We start from the raw sequence: 15,766 nt of genomic DNA on the forward strand, positions 1-15,766 counted from the left end.
GAACACGGTCGCATCTCCGTTGTTTGAACCACAATGGTTCAGCAACATAGGGCCATTGCTAATGATGTCACACGCATGTGGTGGAAGAATAACTTCTGCTATTGAACTGATTAGAGATCTCTAAGATGATGCTGTATTGAACATGACACCTGATGACTAATTTACTATTTTTTGTTCCCTGACATTTTGCTTTATTTGATGTTTGATTCATGAGTTCCCTCTTACGTCATACTCCGGGGTTCCCTTAGGCATTTATGCACATGCACACTTCTCAAAAATGGCGCTTACAAAAATACATAATTAAAATCCATTTTATATTTAGATAGAATGGAAGATACAGATAGTACTGCATTTTAGCTTGCTTGTTGTGCCCAAGAGCATATTTATTTAAGCCCATATATCTTATGAACAAGAAACTATGCTTCTAACCACAGGTCGAGAGCTGCAGTTCCAACCACGTAAGTTTGTGACGCTGATTGCGAATGTTCGTTTGTACTATGGTTTCGGGAAACACCGAATCGTTGAACTATGCTGGTAACAACAGAACTTGCAACCATAGTTGGTTAACGATGCTTTCAGGAAACGTACCCCAGGATGATTATTTGGCAATTTTGAGCAATTCTACTGACCGCTTTGTCAGTAGATGGTGAATCATTTCTGTTTTCAATGTTTTGTGGTGACGTTTCAGTAAATTTGGGGCAAAATAAGTTTTCTTTTTGTTCCACCAAGTTCCATATTGGTTGGTATATACAGCATGTGTGTGTATATGTATGCATGAATGATGTGGTTTCTACACACCTTGTTTTTGTTCCTACACACCTTATTTTTAAATGATTTTTTTTTTCTTTTTGGTATTTTTGAGGGACTGTTGTGTAATTTTTTTGTACATTTTATTTGCTATTGGCATTAGCTATTAAAAACCCATGTTGTTTGACCACTAGTTTATACACTTGTTTATACTTCCAGACATTCTTTGATAATTTGGGGTTAATTTGAGGATGCCAGTTAGATATTACAATAGTACTTTGATGCCCTAAATTGCCCTTTCTTGTGGATAGGGTCAATAGAATGTGAGAAAACCACCTGGCTGGGGCCAAAATATCTTCTGTGACTTTTTATCTCTGTAGTCATGAGGTCAGAAGATATGAATGCCAGTGTGTCCCCTACATCTGACCGGGAATGCCTGGGAAAGGGAACTACCCCGTTATGAATGTTTGCTCCCTCTTCCTCTCCCAAGCACACAAGAATGGTGGGAAAAACATAATGGATGAGAACACTACAGCACTCTCCCACCCTTGGCCTTCAAGAGACCTGCAGACCGTGCAAGTCCCAGGCTCAGAGAAGCCGTCGCAGAGCTGCCCTTCCTCCCCTTTCCCTCCGCCTGAAAACAAACAGAGGAAATCAGCCCTCTTCAGAAACGTGCTCTGTTATAGCCGGACTGTTTGTTTGTTGCTGGTGGAATTCTTTGAATCTGACAATCACGAGAAGGACACAGAGGTGACGTGCTGCTACCCTACTGGGATATTTGATCCACAGCAGTGGGCGACTCGTGAGTGTCCTTTTTTTCCAGTGACTCTCCTTTGCGCTGCTCATACAGTCTCTTCCTGACAGTCCCGCCCACATCGTGTCAGCACTTGCTCCCCTGCACACCTGCTCAGTATGGTAATCTTGTGTCTGAATGCCGTGTTTTTGCCTTTGCAGAGGCGGGGAGGTGTGTGAGTCACCTGTATCCAAGGCTCAAACAGTCAAACAAAGAGGACGACTGGTAGTCACAGCAGAAAGGATGTACTAATGGTCCGACTGATTGATCTGTGTTCTCCAAAGAACTTACTGGAACAAGCAGTGGGCCGCCACCTGTCCGATTGTGTACACTTCCCGTCAATGTTTCCACATGGAGCTTCAAAGGAGTCAACAAAACCCCAGCATTTTCCTACTGTTGCCAGCTTGTCTTGTTCTTGAGGTGCAGATGTTAAATGGTGAAAAAGATTGAACCTCATGAGAGGTAATGACAAGGATAGACGAGGGAACTTAGGGGCGTACTGTACAAATTTCCTCCACTGAGTTGTTTTGTCGTGTTGAGGATGACTCAAAGCTGGTTTCAAACACACTTAAAGTCAACATGAACTCAAAATGGACCCTGTTTACTTTCTTTATGTGCTTTGGGTTTTACAGTGAATGATTAATTTGAATGAACTTCATATTCATTAACTTTTTAAAAGTGTAATCACGATCCATTCTGAAACGTCAACTTTAGGTGGTGGATGAAGAGATCCCCCCTCACAATGTAAAGCGGGGTGAGTGCTTAGAAAAGCTCTATATAAATGGAATGAATGCTGTCAACAAGCCTTCATTTATGCCATCTTATTTTTCAACATTTCATATAGAAACCACTTTTTAAAATCAAATCCTGCCAAAGTCCCTCCTTACATTTTTTTTTTCCCCCCAATGCAAATCCTTTTACACTGAAATGGTTCACATTACAGAATAAAAGTGGGTTGTGAAGACTGATTCATGCTGACTTGGAGCTTTCAAGGTTTTCAAAAACGTTGAGGCCATTCTTGTAAAAACTAATTCTACAATGGAGGAAAATAAGAATGTATTGTGGGTGATGAAGGCAAATGATGCCTGACCTGTGAGCATATTTTTTTTTTCTTTGAACCAGTACTTTCTAATGATTCGGTCAAACCGATTCACAAATAACAGAGAATTTTGAGTGGCTCTGTGTGAATAGAACCATTTTTTGAACCATTCAAACTAAGTGATTCACTAAAATGAATTAGACTTCTGAACAGAAATCTTCAGTGTTGGCTTGGTGGCATAGCCTCTCCGTGTCACTCGTTGCAGCCTGTCTGGCTCTCTGTGGAGGACAGTCTTCTCCACCCTTTGGCATAATTGCCTTGTTTTTCTTGTGCACAGATGTTTCTTGAAGGGCACGCAGTGGTTTTGTAATCAATTTGGATCAGTCCTCTCTCTCTAATTACTGCACCAAGAGTTGCTGTCAGCGACCAATCAGCTTTTGCGTATGTGCACGAGACTCTGCGTGTTTGTTATGAGATGAGGGTGTCCACAGCAGCACTATTGTTTGCTTTTTTTCTGAAATGTAAGAAAATTAAAGCATTCCTTGCCTGTTCTTGCATGCGCTTGTTACCGTCACCTCTGTGTATGCATGCATGCATCTGGAGTGTGTGGATTTTCAATTTGTAATGCAATTTCCATTTGCAGTGTTTGTCTTCACGCTGACTGGATACTTGTGTTTGCTAACCTGCTTATATGGCTTGGATAATCTAGCTCTGGTGATAAGGAAATGGATTTTGATTTTGTTCAGGAATAAATTTATGTGAAAAGCTGTTGAGTTTATTTCTAATGTCGTGAACAATTCAATCCGGCCTTTGAATACACAAAGCAATTCAGTTGGCTGAATGAACTTTTAATTGGAAGTCCTAGAAAATTCATTTAGGATATATGGCATATAAACTGTTATTATGACTATTATTTATTATTGTATGTAACCAAAGCTGTTGAATACGTGTATCATTCATTCAGTTGTTTTTTTTTAAATTTAATATTGAAAGTAGAAACATGTCTTCTCCTTTCATTTTTAATTTATTTTTCCCAAAAAATAAAAAACAAGAATTCAGCTTAATTTTTCGTTCAGGGGTAGAAAAATGGATAAACATCTTCAATATTCGATTTAAACACCCCTTTCTGCTGATTGGTCAGCTGAAGATCAAACAAGTATCTTTTTACATCAACTGAAAGAAGCTCATTTTACTATGATGCTGACACCAAACAGACAATGTTGTTGTAGTCTAAACAGAGCCCCTGGTGGTGACTGTAGGTATGATTAATGTATGTTTGTAGTGTGAGGGTATGTGTGTGTGTGTCTGTGAGTGTGTGTCTGTTCTTTGTCTTCAGAAAAGTTTTGCAATGCCAGGTCGGCTGATGGCGGGAATAGGAGGGGGTGAACTGTAGGGAGGAAGCATCCAACGCACGTTCCCAGGTCCATGTGAGGCAAAGTGTTAAGGAGAAATGTCACAGAAATGTCAAGTGTACAAGCACAAAAACAAAACTCCTCAGTGAGGGGGAGTGAACCATCAGCCCTCCTTAATTTCCTCCCTCCTGCCCACCAACCTCTCCTCCCTTACCACTTATTTTGTCTGTTGTTTTTTTTTTCTTTACGGCCCCTCTCAACAGTTTTACTGCCATTTTCTCCTCTCTCTCTTCCGGGGCTCTTATCACGGGCTGTTAACAGCTCTAGCCGTTAGATAGCTCTTCTCACTGTTTACACTCCTGGCCCCACCGCCCGCCTGCCTGTTACTCTAGTGACCAATCCAGTTGTTTGCTCGCTTGTGGCCTTGTTGACATTGTGTGTTTGTGCTCTTTGTGTGTGCGGGTTTCATGACTGCACTTACTCTGTGGTCTGGTCTGAATGGGCCCCTCAGGTCACTCTGATCCAGACAAGCATGTCTTCCCTCCCCTGAAAAACACGCTTGCATACCCCAGACGGGAGAGGGGAGGGGGAGAGGATTGTTGGATAATGGGGTCTGAGCCCCCTGGGCTTCAGGGCTACTATACAACCCCAAACAACAACGCAAGCTCCTGTTGTTGTCCCGAAGGCTAGCTGATTTGTCTGATCAAACCTTTTTGAATCCTCTTTGGCCCACATACCTGGGATTGTTTGCATTCCTCAACTGTGGCACATAATGCGCAGATTGCAGCTTTCCTGTGTAAAGCACAGATCAGCTCAGATAGTTCCATCTAATGACGACTAAACTGACCCTCTCATCAGAACGGAGCTCAGTGTTTAGTCATGAGTGCTACTGTTTTTGTGATGTTCAGTCCTGGTCAGTCAAGTTGATCTAGATCCACTCAGCTCTTATATGAGTGAGGCTGTTTGTCTTGTCAGCCTATAGTTCTGTCCATTGATCGGTCTATTTATCATTCTGTTTGTCTATCTTTCTATCTGTTTGTCTGTGTGTCTATCTGTCTATTTGCGTATTTATGTATGTATTAGTCTGTTGATCTATATACACACGTAGTCAGAATTGTTGGTACCCTTGGTAAATATGATCAAAGAAGGCTGTGGAAATAAAAATGCATCGTTAAACCTTTTGATCTTTTATTTAAAAAAATTAACAAAAATCTAACCTTTCATTGAAGAATAAGAATTTAAAATGGGGGGAAATATAATTACGAAATAAATGTTTTTCTCTAATACACATTGGACACTATTAACGGTACCGTTTTTATTCAATACTTTTTGAAACCTCCATTTGTCAGTTTAACAGCTCTAAATTTTCTCCAACAATGCCCGAAGAGTTTGGAGAACACCTGACAAGAGATCAAAGACCATTCCTTCATCCAGAATATATCCAGATCCTTTAGATTCACAGCTCCATGTTGGTGCTTCTTCTCTTCAGTTCACCTCACTCATTTTCTACAGGGTTCAGGTCAGAGGACTGAAATGGCCATAGCAGAAGCTTGCTTTTGTGCTCAGTGACCCATTTTTGTGTTGTTTTTGAGGTTTGTGTTTGGATTATTGTACGGTTGGAAGATCCAAACATGGCCCATTATAAGATTTCTAACAGAGTCAGTCACTTATTGATTTTTTTATCTGTTGGTATTTAATAGAATCCATGATGCCATGTGTCTGAACAAGATGTCTAGGATCTCCAGCAGAAATATAGGCCCACAACATCAAAAATACAGCAGTATATTTCATTGTACACATGGGGTACTTTTTATCCCTGTGTTCACCAAACCCATCTCGAGTGTTTGCTGCTAAAAAGCTCATTTTTTAGCTTCACCTGACCATAGAAGCCAGTCTCATTTGAAGCTCCAGTCGTGTCTGATAACTGAATATGCTGGAGATTGTTTTTTGGTGAAAGCAGTTTCGGTCCCACTTTATATTAGGTGGCCTTAACTACTACGTACTTACATTTAAATTAATAATTTGATACAATGTACTTATTGTGTACATACATGTATTTACATTGTACTTATATTTAAAAATTACCTATATGTAGTTACATCTGTAATTAATTTCTGTAATTACATTTATAATTACACTGTTGACCCATCCCTTACACCTTAACCCACCCTTAAACCTACCCATACCACCAAACCTGTCCTTAACCTTACCCGTATCCCACCTTAATAGCAGCAAAAATGTTTTGCAATACAATATGACCACAATAAGCTCATTGTACTTATTTTTGATGTAAATACATAGTAGTTAAGGCCACCTAATATAAAGTGTGACCGCAGTTTCTTGTCTTGATTTTATTTTTATTTTATTTTTTTTTTTTTTCCTTGAAGCCCTCCCGAACAACATGTGGTGATGTAGGTACTGTTCGATATATTTTTTTTAAGGTTTTCTGACCCCACAATTTAACCTTTTTCTGCAATTCCCCAGTTATGATTCTTGAAGAGTCTTTGGCCACTCAAACTCTCCTTCTCACCGTGCATTAGGACGATATAGACACACGTCCTCTTCCAGGCAGATTAATAACATTTTCTGTAGATTGGAAATTCTTACTTATTGCCCTGATGGTGGAAATGGGGAATTTTCATTGCTCTAGCTCTTTTCTTAAAGCCACTTTCTAATTTGTGAACCTCAATTATCTTTTGCTGCACATCAGAAATATATTATTTGGTTTTTCTCATTGCGATGAAAAAAAAAAAGATCAAAAGGATTAACAATGCACATTTATTTTCTGTAATCTTATTTTCAGATTTATTATCTTTCGAAATCTGTCTGTCCGTTTAATAAATAGACACAGTATTCTATCTGTCTGTCTGTCTGTCTGTAGACAGTTTTCTATCTAGCTGTCTGTCTAATAAATAGACACAGTTATCTGTCTGTCTGTCTATCTGTCTATCTATCTATCTAGTCTGTCTGTCTGACAAATAGACAGTTTGCTATGTCAGTCTTTCAGTCTCTTATCTGTGTGTATCTGTCTGTCTGTCTGACCTTCACTGATATAATGCGACTCATTCAAAGCAAAGACATACAAACCGTCCACTAAAGAAAATGTCAGTCACAAGTGTCACATCTTTCACTTTACTGGAAAATGTATGATCATTAATTTTGAATAGTCTTGTTTATATTTTAATTCCCCCATTGGTAACTCCCCTGTGTTTGTAACAAAAAGATAATTTTAGAAATCTTTAGTATGAGGCTGATGTACCAAGTGTAGTAGTTTGGCTCTGAAGCAAAGACTTTCACAGTTTTGCAGATGTCCCTGGATGTTTGGAAATTTTGAAATTCTCTTTAAATGGTTTGCTGTACTCTCTTGACTGCTGTAATGATAGAAACAGATACATGATGCTATGTGAAGATCAGGATGTGGTTGTGTTATTTGAATAGACTTCAGTAGTCCGAGTCAGTGCGTTTTAGGATGATAAAGGAGAAGCACAAGAAGACACAAGACATGGGGGTGTCGAGGAGTGGTGTCCGTTTTTGTCAGGAGGATGTTGTGTCCAGTGTCTCATCCTTGTAGGTTGTGTGTGTGTAATCACTGGCCTTGCCCAGACATGTGTGGGAGGTTTTACATGTCCAAATGTTTTTCTAAAGCTCTTTGTGCAGACATCTAGAAAACAGACATCATCTTCCATTTCCATCTGCTGAGAAGGCAAACTTGTTTGCTTATATGTAACCAAGTAAACTAAATTAATTGGTGTACTGTCCTTCTCTTGTCGCAAACATGCTGTCTGTTTTTCCTTCTGGACATAAAAAAAATCCCCTGATTCAATAATCTGGTCAGATCTTTTTCAAGTGATCGGAACTGGACTCGACACGGAAGACGACAAAATCAGTATATTCACAACTGCTTTTCCTGCTCAGTTTTACTGGATTCTATTGGACTTTGTGAACCATGGAGGGCATTAGAGCTGCACAACTGTAACAAAACCTATGATTGATTGATCATTTGCCTTAATATTGTTGTTATTTTTGTGGTGTCAAGTGTCAGGTCTTATTTCTTTATCTTTACTACTTTATTTCTGTATAAGTGAAACATAGGAATCTGCTTATTAAAGGCTGGAATACACTACACAAGTTGCCATTACTAATTAGCTTCTTTAAATGCTTCTTATCAGGTCTGTGATTGGTTACTGAACTGAACACTAGATCTAGATATTGATTAGACCTAAATAGAATTATGTAATGATGTTTATATTTATGCTTGCTTATATTTTATCCAAAGTAACTTGCATTGCATCAAATCAAATTTATTTTATTAAGGAATCAAATGATCTGCTATGGTACAATAATGCAAATCATAGTCTCAGTTATTTATTTGAGCGATTGTTCTACTGTAAAGGACATTTTCAGTTACCATATGGATACCGTTGTGTGAATGAAACAACAAAGGCATTTGTTTCTATGGCAGCTGCCATGTGATTGAAGCAGCTGTGGAGTATTAAAACAAGCATCTATACATTCATGAGTTTCCACATATTTATTGCCTTATATACATAGTCGTGCTTCTGAATTTATAGACTATTAAACATGCAGGAAAACTGCATGAATAGCGCCAGGGTTTGTGATTTTTATTTAATGCAGAGAAGAGAACCGTGGGATTTCTTTTTAGTAAGTTGAGGTCGTGTTCAGAGATACGTACCCACGCACTTCAAATAGCCGTATCTTCACCCTACACATTTTCCTGCGTGTTTGTGTGTCTCGCCTGGTGGCTTTGTATGAGGAAGGCAGTGATCTGTGTATTGTGTGTATGTGCGTGGATCTGGCTGCTGCCTTCTGGCTAACTCTGAACAGAAGTCGTGATTCATCCGCCACTCTCCACACTCATTCATAAAAATAAGCACGAATACTACGCTTTCCTTTTGGAGCGCTCAGGGGGCCTGGCATGTCCACAACATGTCAGATTCTTCTCAGTCCAGGTTACGTGGCAGGAATGACGAATGCTCTCTCTTCGCCACTGTGGGTGTCCTCTCTGGTAGTTGGCAGAGCTGGCATAGTGTGGCACCATCCGTCTGAATACACACACTATTTTGTGGCAGTTGAATGGAGAAGTGGCCCAGTTCATTAATTTTGGGTTTTTAAAAACTTTTTGATGCCAAGGACCCCCAGATATGATGATTTGCCACATTTGTCACTGTGTGAGTGACATGAATTCAATAAATGAATAAATAAATGTCACTATTTTCTCTAATAAAACCAATTTATAAACAAATAAGTATTATATTTCAATTAGCAACTATGATGCAGGACTAGGGGTGGCCGATATACCGGTAGACACCATTAACCGCTAGAAATTTGTCAATTGGTAGAGATTTTGGACTATCGTCTTTATCGCGGTTACATGCTCAGGTGATGTTGCTGTGCTACATGGTCACAAAAAACTTAAAATCACTTGTTTTTAAACCGCAATGCTTAAAAACACGTGCACATGTTAAGTTGTTGAAATGCAATCAGCAGCAAAAGTGAACTAATTTCGCTATATGTACATGCGCTGTCAGAAAAACACGCGCACATGAAGATGGTTAGTATTGAATGGAGTGACTTTTGCTGCTTTATAAGCCTAGAAACGGTTAAATACAAACACTTGTGCGTCAAAATACCCGTCTTTGCAAGTATACTTGTAAACACAGTAATTTAGGTCTTAAGGGAACGCAAACAGCTAAGAAACAAAAACACGTGTGTAACTGTATATTGGATCGGGGCAGCTCTTAAAGTGACAGCAGTCTAATATTCCTGCTGTCTGACATTCTTGTTAATGAAACAAAAGAGAGAAAATATCTCAATGCTCATGTAACTTTAATAAGAAGAAATCTATTTTTAATTTACACAGTGAAGAACGTTATACAATGTATGTTGCATTTCTTATTTATTTGTTCTGCTGTAGTTTTCTTGTTGTCCTATTTCTTGTAATTAGTTTCTTATTATTTAATCATACTCATCTTCAATGAGCTTGAGTTTATTTATTTTTTATTTAGGCTGTTTTTTTGTGATATTGACACTGGTGACAAGAATTATGAAATTTCTATGGTATCAAAAATATTGATATCATAAAAGACATTTTTTTTAAAGCAAAAATATCTACATTATTCTATATATTGTTATTGTTATTTTATTATTATTATTATTAATTTTTTTAAACACTATTTGTGTTTGAACTTGTCTTATAATTAATCAGAAAAGATTAGGCCATTGCGAGCCACGGCCATCCAAAAGCACTCTTCTTGTGTGACGGCACCTGCTTTCTCTGTGCTGCAAGTGTCCTGTCAGTTGCTTTGGTGATGGATTGCATCTTTAATGGATGTGGTGTGACCTTATATTGTCAGAAAGAGGAGTTATAGAGATTTGATTCCTGATTTGAAGGACTCTGAGGTGGTTCTTGAGACTCGAGCGGATCGAGAGGGCAGAGCAGTTGACAGGAGTTCATGACCAGGGGTGAAGTTACTCACGTAGGGGTGTGCGATATTGAAAAAAATATCTCCATTTTTTTTTTTTCTGATTTTTTCGATAACGATAATTAGACGATATATTGCAGTGTGTGTTTGTTACATTTAGTCAGTCAATTAAGATAACACACATTTAGGCTTTTACCAAACAAATGAAACCAGTCTCATCAAAATGAATCTTTGCAGAAGTTGCATCTGAAGTGGCATTTAGATGTATTTACAGACTATTTAATGCAGCTCAGAGGGACATGGAGTGCTTTAACCAGTTAGAAATGCATACTTTGTTTTACATTTTAAACATAAAACACTGAATACTGCTATTTACAATTATTTTTAAAAATTAAAATAGACTTTAAATGTGAAATTAAAACCACCAGTAAGTGGCAGAAATCATTGCGACTGAACCGAATCATTTAAACGGTTGACTCATTCAGGAACGAAGCACTGTCATGTTGCTCAGAGACGCAAAACAGTGCTGTGGCTGTTAGGAATAATTTTTGTCGGCGAAATTAAGCAAAAACAGGCAATATGGTGTCTAAAACGCAAGTCTCTTAATATTAACTTATTGTTTATTCAACTGTTGTATAAATCAATATCACATTTGTAATCATGCTTATTTTTTGAAGAAAAAAAACAGCATTAAACGTAAATATATACATTTTCTTCCCCCATATCTTGAATTTTGCGATCTTTCTTAATGCATTTTAATAGACAGAGTCATGCAGTGAAAGAACACACTCTAAATGCGCACGTGCTCTGTTTAACCTGCTTCATCACCACGTAGGCTAATGTAAGCGTGCATTCCTTAGGTGTTTTGTTTGGTTTTTGCAAAATACTCTACAATGTCAAATCGTTAAAACAACAATTACGACATTATCGCAGACGATATATATCGCACGTATCCTTTCTTAAGTGTGGTGCCACCTGTCTTTCGCATTAGTTCCAGTGTCCCTGACTGCCTCCAGCTCAACGACTGTTACATTAGACCCCTTCACATTTCACATGCCCAAGACTAGAGTAAGACTGCTATTGTTTTTTTTTACATCTAGGTGACTATAAATGTACTGACGTTTCTGTCAGAAGTGTACTGTAAATAAAACAAACACTAGGAATTAAGTGGTATCAAGTGACAAAATGCATTGTATTACATATATGATTTATATAGAGCTATGCACAGTCTATTCAACATATGCTAGAATTGTCCTTTTTAAAAGAAATATTTTGTTCAGCAAGGATGCATTAAATTGATTTAAAGTGATAGTAAAGACATACATTGCTACAAAAGTTGTTCTTTTGTACTTTTTATTCATTAAAGAACCTTGAAATAAAGTGACAAAAATTTGTTGAATTGAATTGAACAAATTGACATGTTAGAATGATTTCTGCTGTTAAAAATTAATTTACCATCACAAGAATAAATTACATTTGAAAATATATTAAAACAGAAAATAATGATTTTAAATTGCAATAATATTTCATAATAATGCTGTAGTAGCCTTGTCTAAATATGTTGGTTGAGCTTTTCAATTAATTGGATGATTCAGCTCGCAAAATCTATTTTACTTCAAATATTTATTTAAAACTCTTAAGTTTATTATTCTTAATAATAAGTAATAAAAGGTAAACTGACTGATCTGTAGGCTATTGGAGGAAAAGCTCCATATTTCATGTCTCAAACTCTGTGGTACTTGCAAAGGATTGCGTTTTACAAGCCTTCATTCTTTTTTTTGAATGAAGTGGCTAAGAACTTCTTAAAAATGTTTTTTATTGGTTCGAATAACTCCGAGGCACATTCTAAAAGCTAAAAATTCACACACTTGAGTGTGCTTGTTTTAGTACCAGTGTGTCAAGCTAAAGTCAAGCCATGTGTCAGTTTTTGTTCATGTATGGATTTGTTTCCCTTGAGAGAAGCCACATGCTCGATTCATAGTATGTTCGTGTGTGCGCGTGAACATAAATAATACACTTGAGCTCATTATTGTGTAAGAACGTGTGGGAAGTGTAAGGGAGTTCTTTGTCTCCGCAGGCATGTATGTGCTGTGAAGATGAAAGGCAGTCATAAAATTACAAAGGAAATCATATGGAGTTACTCAGCTCATTGGAATATCTCTGATAAGCTCAATCCCTCTTTAACCCTTCCATGAATCACTATGATTGCATTGCCTTGATTTATTTATTTTGAAATTGTTAAAGATCTGTGTGTGATTTTTACATTGACTGCCTAGAAATAACTGGATTTTTATATTTCCTGAAGAAAATGAGAGCGACTGCCTGTGTGTAATTTTTGGCCATGTTTTGCTACGGTGTTGTTGGTGGTTGCCAACAATATTAATAATAAGAAATATTTCACAGCAATGATTTCTGAAGGATCATGTGACACTGAAGACTGGAGTAATGGCTGCTAAAAGTTCAGCGTTGTCTTCACAGGAATACATTACATGGTCACACTTTATATTAGGTGGCCTTAACTACTATGTATTTACATCAAAAATAAGTACAATGAACTTATTGTGGTCATATTGTATTTTAAAACATTTTTGCTGCTATTGAGGTGGGATACGGGTAAGGTTAAGGACAGGTTTGGTGGTATGGGTAGGTTTAAGGGTGGGTTAAGGTGTAAGGGATGGGTCAACAGTGTAATTATGAATGTAATTACAGAAATTAATTACAGATGCAACTACATTTAGGTATTTTTTTTAATATAAGTACAATGTAAATACATGTATGTGCACAATAAGTACATTGTATCAAATTATTAATTTAAATGTAAGTACGTAGTAGTTAAGGCCACCTAATATAAAGTGGGACCCATTACATTTTGAGGAAAAAGTTATTTAAAACATTATTTCACAATATTATTGTTTTTACTGTATTTTTGATCAGCATTGGTGAGCATAAGAGACTTCGGTTACACTTTATTTTAATGTGTCCTTGTTACAGTGCAATTATACACTTAAGTACTGAGTAATAGTAATTAACTACATGTTCTTACTATATGGTTAGGATTAGGGTTTGGCTTACGGTTACTTGCATGTTATTATAATAGTAAGTACATGTAACATGTAACAAAGACACCTTAAAATAAAGTGTTACCTAGACTTCTTTCAAAAATATTAGCGTATGTTAAAAGGGGTTTGTTTAAATTCATAACTGTATGATGTATGGTTGAATGTCGTACTGTAGCTTTAACACCAGCTTTAATATCATTATATTTGCACTTGTTGTGTGTTTTTCTCTTTCTCTCGCTCTTATGTCATCCTCAGGCTGTCTGTTGTTGTCAGTGTCCTGTTGAATGGGTACAGGTGGCAGTGGGTGTGTGGTACGGTTCCCTTCTGCCGGATGGGGACTTCCTTGGCTGGCCTCTGCCTCTCGTAGGAATCACCAGTTGGCACGTGACGATGGTTTAATTTGCCAAGGGTGAGCGGTGCCATCCATCGTTGGACTGGTAGATGTGGATTCACCTGGTTACGTCCAGGTTTTGCATATTTTAGGAAGCTGGCTTATAAATCAATGACAGGACTGACATATTTCTCTGACTGTCACCTTCAGCGTCATATCTTTTTTCAAGATACTGAAGGCGTGCCAGATGTTTCATTAATGGGTGATAATCCATTCTCATGTGTCCTTAAATATCTTGAACTTTGCTAAGAGTGTGTGTGTGTCTTCGTGTGTGGTGTTGATGGCCAGCCAGTGCTCTGTCTAGGCCGAGATGTCTGTGTTTCCCACGGGAGAGTGCGGCAAACGCGGGACAACCCCACCACGCGACATAAAGGTCAGGAGAATCACAGCTGTGCTCCTGTGTCAGCACACACACACTCTTTCTGAGCTGTCTGCCTGGACATTTACTGTGTCAGATAAATTTAAACATTTCTCGAGTGCACAACAGCACGGCTATATCCACTGCTTGGTCAAGTGAAAGAAAGAGGGCTTTGTGGGAGAATTTCCCCCTCGTCTGCGGCCTTCGTGGTTTTCTTTTATTAATATGCTCATCTGTGATTTATGAAGTGATGAATGGTGAAGGGTTGGAAGGATTGATTGTACAGGAATCAGACACTTTTTAGTCTGAAATTGGCTGAGATTTGTTTCGTTTGAGAGCTGATCTGTGATGTGCAGTATTTCATGTGCCTTAGAATGAAAGCATGTCATGTCTGCCAGTTTTGAGGAAAAAATACATGTCTAGATTAAATCAACAGACCTTTTTTCCGCCCCAAAAAGGCATTTTATAAATGTTACCAAGTCCTTTTTTTGGCTTACTACTTTTTTATTTTTTTTAGTTTAGTTTTAATTGTTAGATTTATTTATTTTTTTTTTTTTCAGTAGTTTTTAGTTTCAGTTTTAGTCTATTGTATGATTTTTTTTTTTTGGCCTCAAAGTTAGTAGTTGAATGTTATTCATTAAAAAGCTGCATCAAATTTCTCAGGTGCCAGCAATTGTTTTTTAAGACATTTTCATTAAAGGTGAATGATAAAATTTATAAAATTGTATAAAACTTAGCTTATAAAATTTTGGTTTATAAAATGTAAAACTTAGAATATATCTGACAAAAACTAAAATGATTTTGAGGCTAATTTTATTTTTTATTTATTTACTTTTTTGTGGTCATGTATTTTATTTGAGCTTCAGTTTTTCCAAATGAATATAGTTTTTATATTTATTTTCGTTAATAAACATTTTAGTTTCTTTTACTTTTTCTTAACGATAATAATGCTGCATCTGTTTTTTCCTGGTTTCTCTCACAGTTATTGCAATGTAAGATTCTGGGACTTCACTTTTTTTTTTGTTTTTTTTTGTTTTTTAAATATTATTGTATGATTCACTGAAGAAGGCTTGCTGCCAATACATTTGATTGTCAATTGCTCTGTTGCAAAATAAAAATAAATGACAAGTCATTAAGAAGAAACAGCAAGTGCGGATGCTTTATCTGAAAGTGATGTTACTGATTGATCTACGCACCCAAAACTAAAGTTGAGAGCAGTGATTTTGATTTTTTTTTCATTAAGATTCTGTTAAAAAACTACATCAAAACTAAAATTCATTTTTTGCATTAAATGGTTAGTTAGTTTTGGAGTGTCATTTATGTTTAAGTTTTTAAGTAAATCTACTCTATTTTTTCCTTTAGTTTTTATTTATTGCTTTAGGTTCTGTCACTTTGATTGACACCTGCATTTAGTTTTGTTCCGCTTTAATGCGTCTAGCTGTTTTTGAATGCGAAGGCATCCCCTAAGAGAACTTTATCTAAAGATCAGTAACTATCATTGCTGGCAAGAATAGAAAAAACTGTACCTGCATTTACCAGAGCAGTTACAAAGTACAGAAACAGTTGCCTTAAAGCAAAAACATC

At 37.1% G+C, this 15,766-nt stretch overlaps 1 protein-coding gene across 1 annotated transcript in view; it reads left to right on the plus strand.

Annotated features, from left to right (window-relative positions):
• Positions 1-15,766, plus strand: part of igf1ra (insulin-like growth factor 1a receptor) — a 101,297-nt gene that overhangs the window by 14,011 nt on the left and 71,520 nt on the right. The gene's annotated exons all lie outside the window — the stretch shown is intronic.

This window comes from Barbus barbus (genome assembly GCF_936440315.1).
Source record: "Barbus barbus genome assembly, chromosome: 22".
In the NCBI taxonomy this organism is placed as follows: Eukaryota; Metazoa; Chordata; class Actinopteri; order Cypriniformes; family Cyprinidae; genus Barbus; species Barbus barbus.